Consider the following 6000-nt stretch of genomic DNA (forward strand, 5'->3'; position numbering starts at 1 on the left):
AAGTGGAAAGACTGGGCTTTGCCAGCCATTGACCCTTGGAGCCTCCTCTCCTGGCTGCTCACCACACCCTGAGAGCTGGGTCTGTGGGCCTGGGAGTGACCTGGACCCCAGGCTCTCCTATCCTCTCCCTCTGCCTCATCTTCCCATCTAGGAATGGACCACTCCCCTCCCTTGGTGCACCATGGCTCTGGGAAGCAAGAGCATGGCTGAACCAGTTGGATAACTTCCCTGTACAACTGAGGAAAATGAGGCACAGAGCCAAGCTGGGCCTTGGCCTGGATCACACCACAGAGAGCAAAAGGAAGAGCCAGGACCTCAAGCCATTAAGTCTCAAGGCCCAAATGGCAAGCCACCCCCACTGTCATCTCTTTTCCTGACACCTCAGTGGGCAGGAGCCTAGCCACCAGGGCTGGGGACAGGCTATGGTGGCCCAAACCCCACTATCTGTGTGACCGTGAGCAAGCCTCTTTTCCTCCTGGAACCCCAGTCTGTAAATCTAGGGGCGTCGAGAGTAACGGGGAGCCCATCCCCCCAAAGCTGGGGTGAGAATGAAGCAAGACTCACTCTGCATAAAGCCAGCTCCACGCCAACCCCACAAACACCACACATCCTCCATGCCCAGCATCACTCCCTACCCAGAGGACTTGACATCCCCATGTCTCCACCCTGCCGCCTGCTCTGGGCCTTTGCACCAGTGGTCCCTCCCCTGTGGAGCTCTCTCCCCTCACACAGGAATCTGGAAGTCCCTGGTCACTGAGAGAGAATGTGCTTGTGTGTGCTCAGCCGTGTTCAACTCTTTGTAACCCCATGAACTGTAACCCACCAGGCTCCTCTGTCCATGGGATTCTCCAAACAAGAATACTGGAGTCTGCTGCCATTCCCTTCTCGGATCACTGCCTAAATCTACAGGAATCCCCCACAGGCAAGTTCTGATGTTCAACAGGGGAAGCCCTGAGCAGAAGCAGAGCGTGTTCCTGGGATGCGAACTCAGCTCTGGGGATGGGGTGGCACAGAAGGAGGGGAGTGGGGTGGCTTACAGACTGGGCTCTAGCACGTTTTGTCCTTCCTTCCTCGGCTGGCTCTTCTGATCTTTGAGGGGAGCCAGGAATTCCTGCAAGCCCCCTGCCCCAGGCTCACCACCGCAGTTTCATGGGAGGAGTCTGGGCATCTCAGTGATGATCAGCACAACCTTGAAGGTTTGGAGTGAGCTTCTATAGGGTCTGCCAGTTTTCATGGGATCTGGGGCTCTCTCTGCAGGCCTCTTTGGCTCAGGACAGACCACCCCCTACCAGGGCAGCCTCACACACATGACAGGGTCTGGTGATGTGACCCACAGACAGCTCCAAGCAGACATCTCAGTCAGGATGGGTCTGCATCCCCTCTTCTCAGCCACCACTGGTCCCCCTGAATGAGATTTGAGGAGTAGAGGGCCACAGGAAAGGGGCCTAGGCTCTCCTGCAGCTGGAGTGGAGTGAACACTGAGCAGAGAACCGATTCGAAACACCAGGGACCCAGCCCCACATATCAACACAGCCCAGCCATCTCAAGAAAATGTTACTTCCTCTTCCCACGAACATCTTTCTCTGGGATTAGCTCGACATCTGTGCTGGATGTGAGTGGGGCGGCAGCAGGGCCTGTTTCCTGAGGCCACTGGATGGGTGCTGGGGCCTGGGCTGAGGTTGCAGCACTGGCAGCCCACACCCACAGAAGGACGGTGTCCACCATGGTTATTTATTGTTGCTCTGGGTTAGGAAGCTGTTACTGAGAAACTCGTGTCATGAGGTTTAAACATCATGTCACTTAATCCTCACATCAGCCCTGGAAGATGGTGTCTATCATCGTTTCCCCTTTTATAGGTAGGGACACCAAAGCTCAGAGATGTTAAGCTTGTGAGAGGGGATAAGCAGACCCACCTGAGAGGTTGGGGAGGGGAGAAGGGCACAACTGAGGCCACTGTTGGCTAGAACAGTGCAAAATACAGATTTGGGCTCAGAATAAAGCATTTTGTATAAATGGCCTGAGCCAAGGGACCAGGCTATCTACATGGCAAGGAACATGCGTCGTGAGGCAAGGAGAAGCTGGAGTGGGTACCTCACTCAGGCATCAGGATGGAAACAGTCCCGCCCAAAGCACCTGGGACCTTAAGGTGTCCATCCCAGCCTCACCCCAGCCCTGGAGGGCAGAGAGAAGGCAGCACCTCTCAGTCAGAGGGCGAAGGATGGAGGGGCACATACTGCCCAGAACCAATGCCCTGTTGCCTCATCTCCAGGAGTAGCTTCCACTGTCCGAAGTATGCTTTAAAGGGAAGTTTCAGTAGACCAGGGACAAGGTACAGGGGAGACTGGGAGTGAACACTCCAAATTTTGCATCCCAGGTCACTTGCTTTGTCCCAGCCCCCCACGGTGGGGACGATTCAGAGCTCAGGCCCACGCGCAGTTCCCCTCCCTAGGGAACTGACAGCTGTTCTTCCCCTCCGCCACCAAACCCCAGCAGTTCTACTCCTAAACACCCTCCAAACCAATGCCCCCTCCAGATCCATAGCCACGGCCCTGGCCTCCTCCTCCCTGGCCTGCTCACCACCAGCCGGCATTACCAGTTCCTCCTACCCAGCAGCCCTGCTTAGACCCCTCCACAGCCCATCCTTCTCCCCACGTGGCACCACGTGCTGCCCTCTGGCCAGAGGGAGGCTCTTTGAGTTCCTGGTACATATGAGGTACGTGCCCGCTTGTCACCTGGATCATACTCATTGCAGCTCAGGCATGTTTCCTCCCAGATCTAGGTTAAGCATCCCTGTGCTCCTATAGCCATGACAGAACCATGCAGCCATAGCCATTAACATGTCTGCCTCAGGAGCTCCCTGGCGATCCAGTAGTTAGGAGTCAGTGCATTTACTCCCAAGAGCCTGGTGTTCAATCCCTGTTCAGGGAACAAAGATTCCACAAGCCACAAGACGAGGCCAGATACATACATATAACATATATTATATATATACATGTATAAAATGTCTGCCTTCTCAGAGAGACCAAATGTGCTATGGGCAGGGTCAGCCTGTCTGGCTCAGCCCCGTGTCCCTAGCCCCAGCCCTGCTGCCTGGCACAGAGGAGATGCGCAGTGACTGACAGCCAAGTGGATGAATGAGAATGTGGTCAAGGCCGGGAGGGCTGGTGTCCCGGCCGAGCTTGGCTGGGCGTAGAAGCCACAGCAGGAAGTGGGCTTGAGGAAGACTTCCAGGATGGGAGACTGACTGAGCCAGCAGGTCCTCTGCAGAGGCCCCTGGACCTGTGTGGCCCCTCTCCTGCCTTGAACTGCAAAGAGGTGTCATCTCTAACAGTCACACATCTGCCAGAAAGGGGCAGGAACTGGGGCCTCCAGCCGAAGGGAGAGGGTGATTTAGGTGGATTCCTAGAGGTCTCATACACTGCCTTTGAATCACGTGTTCGCTTTCAGCAAAGCCATTTAACAGTCTCCTGGGGACCACCGTGGGTGTGAGGGAATTCAAAGGTCCAGCCATGGGCCCCCCTCCCTGTTCAGCTGGAGGGCAGATGCCCATTGGTGGCTTTGTACAACCCCAACCCCCAGCCCCGACCCCTGTGCAGAGAACCAGCAAGCCTGAGAGGGCAGGAGGTGTCCCTGGACTTGGCTGACCTTGAAGCTACTGCTGTCTGCGGGTGGTCCCAGGCCAGCCTTCTGCTGCCGCACACTCCTCCTGGCTCAGCGGCCGCATCCTGAACTCCCTGGCAGGCTTCCAGGCCTTGGAGGAGGCCACCGCCTTTGCCACCACCATCACCGCTGCCACCACTGCTGCTGTGAAAATGCAATTACAGCAAACAGCCGCTGCCTCACTCAAGCCTCACCATCCACACCTGGAACTAATTAACTTAATTAGGGCTTAATGAGCTACACTGGTCCGAAGGCCTATTTTTACTTAATTATCCCCTAATGCGCTTGGCATGGAGGGGCGGGGGATCAGGAGCATGGCTTTGGCGGTGGCAGCCACCTCCTCTCCCTGCAGAAGGGACACCCAGGAGCCACGCTCGCCTGCCAGGAGTGAACCCCAAAGAGCTGGAAGTCTGGGAGTGGAGGCGAGGCAGGGGCCACACCTGAGGGAACAAGTGCCCCAGCCCCGGCACCATCACTGTGGCCGCCCGGCCTCAGCTGGGGCTGAAGCCACCCAGACCCCCCTCAGCCCTAGCACATTGCCCTTTGCCATCTGCTGCATTGCGCCTGCACCACGTGGTTCTCATTTTCTGACCCCCCACTAGAGTACAGGTTCCGTGAGGGCACAGATTTCGTGTCTTGGTCCCTACTGAGTCCCCAGCCTAGAACAGCATGTGCCTGGCACACAGCAGGGACTTTCTGTTGAATGCACGTTGAGGGAATGCCTTGACGAATGGCCGAAGGCCTTGAGCTCCCCGGAGCTCACCCATACACCTCACGCCTGAGGACAACATCCCCACACCTACCCTGGCCTCCCACTGCTCACACTGGTCCTGCCACCTGAAGTCCATCTCCCACCTGCCCCAGGCCCTGCAGGAGCCTTGTCTCCTGACCAGGTAGGGACAGGGCTGGGACCTCTCCTGTTGGAACTTGGCTCTTCCTGGCACTTATCTCTGCCTACCCTTTGGGGGATGCTCCTTGGGGCTGGGTCTGTCTGAACCCTGAGACCATGGGCCCCTGGAGGTGGTGACTTCATCTCTGCCTGCCCATTGCTTTTCCATTTAACCCCAGTAGCCTGGCCCAAAGTGGCTGGCCCACAGTCAGCCATCAGAGGACAGTCGGCCTCACCTTGATCCTACGGCTCTAGACCCAGCAAGGGGCTTAGAGAGCCGAGTCCAGTCAGCTGCAGTACTGCCTGTAAGACGGGCTGCTCCACTGAGCAGGGAGGTCTAGGATGGCCCCCAGAGCCCAGGCCTCCCGGACAGGACTCCCCAGTTCAGAAGGGCAAGGCGCCCAGTCTGGGGCAGTTGGAACTACCAGTCAGAGCTGTCTCCCCAGGGGCCCAGGGGCCCAGGACCCCAGGGCAGGGTATGGGTGGAACAGAAAGGGGAGGGGCAAAATAATTTGGAGGGAAGGAAGACAGATGTCATGTTCCTTGTGTCCCAGCTTCCTGGGGACTCTGGACAGTCCCAGGATGTGTGAGATCATAGACTCCTGCTTCACACAGGGAAACTGAGGTCTGAGAGACAGCACCCGCCCAGGTGACCCGGCCAGGAAGGGAGTAGAGTTGCTGGGACCTGATTTAGGTTCCCACAGCCCTCAGCCCTGACATCGGACAATGGTGGCACTGACTGCCATCTGCCCTCACTTCCCTGCCCTCCCCCACCCCGCCCAGGAAAGCCGTGGATGGTTTCTGGAGGGTCAGCGCCTGCTTCCTGGCCTTGTGGAAGGCAGGGGGTGGGGAGGGCAGCAGCAACTGAGGGAGCAGGACTGGGAGCCCTCGGTGGTTTCCTGCCTTCTCCTAGGGAAAGGCTCCAGGGGGCAGGGGACCTCCCTGAAACTGAGGGTGAGCTGCCAGTGCTTGAGGGGTGTCTGGAAACGCTGGGGCTGCCTCTTGAGTCAGCACTGCCAGCTTCAGTATACCCACGAGTCCAACAAGGATAGTAGGAATCCATCCGGGCCTTCCAGTCTGTGACCTCGAAGAACCACCATAAGGGCCCAAGAGGCCAGTGGCTCCTGTGGGCAGGAAAATCCTGGAGAGAGAGGAGACAGTTTGATGATGGTACTCTTTCAGACAGAGACCCTGGGGACAGAGTTCTAGACTGCCCAGGCCCCCTCACTTCAGCTGCCCCAGCCTAGCCAGAGCCCAGCTGTTGGGGGGTAGTGGGGGAAGTGACAGAGTCCATCTGTGATGGGAGAGGCTTGATCAGGGATGCCATCAGCCCTGGAAACTGCCTTTCTGCTCCCACCGACTCTCCTGTCCTCGCCTGGCTGTCGGCTGCTGGCAGTCACCCCACACACACGCAGCGGCCGCCGGCTGCCTTCCTCCCAAGCCGCGGCAGG

The sequence above is a fragment of the Bison bison genome, unplaced genomic scaffold (genome assembly GCF_000754665.1).
Source record: "Bison bison bison isolate TAMUID 2011002044 unplaced genomic scaffold, Bison_UMD1.0 scf7180017864304, whole genome shotgun sequence".
NCBI classification, from domain to species: Eukaryota; Metazoa; Chordata; class Mammalia; order Artiodactyla; family Bovidae; genus Bison; species Bison bison.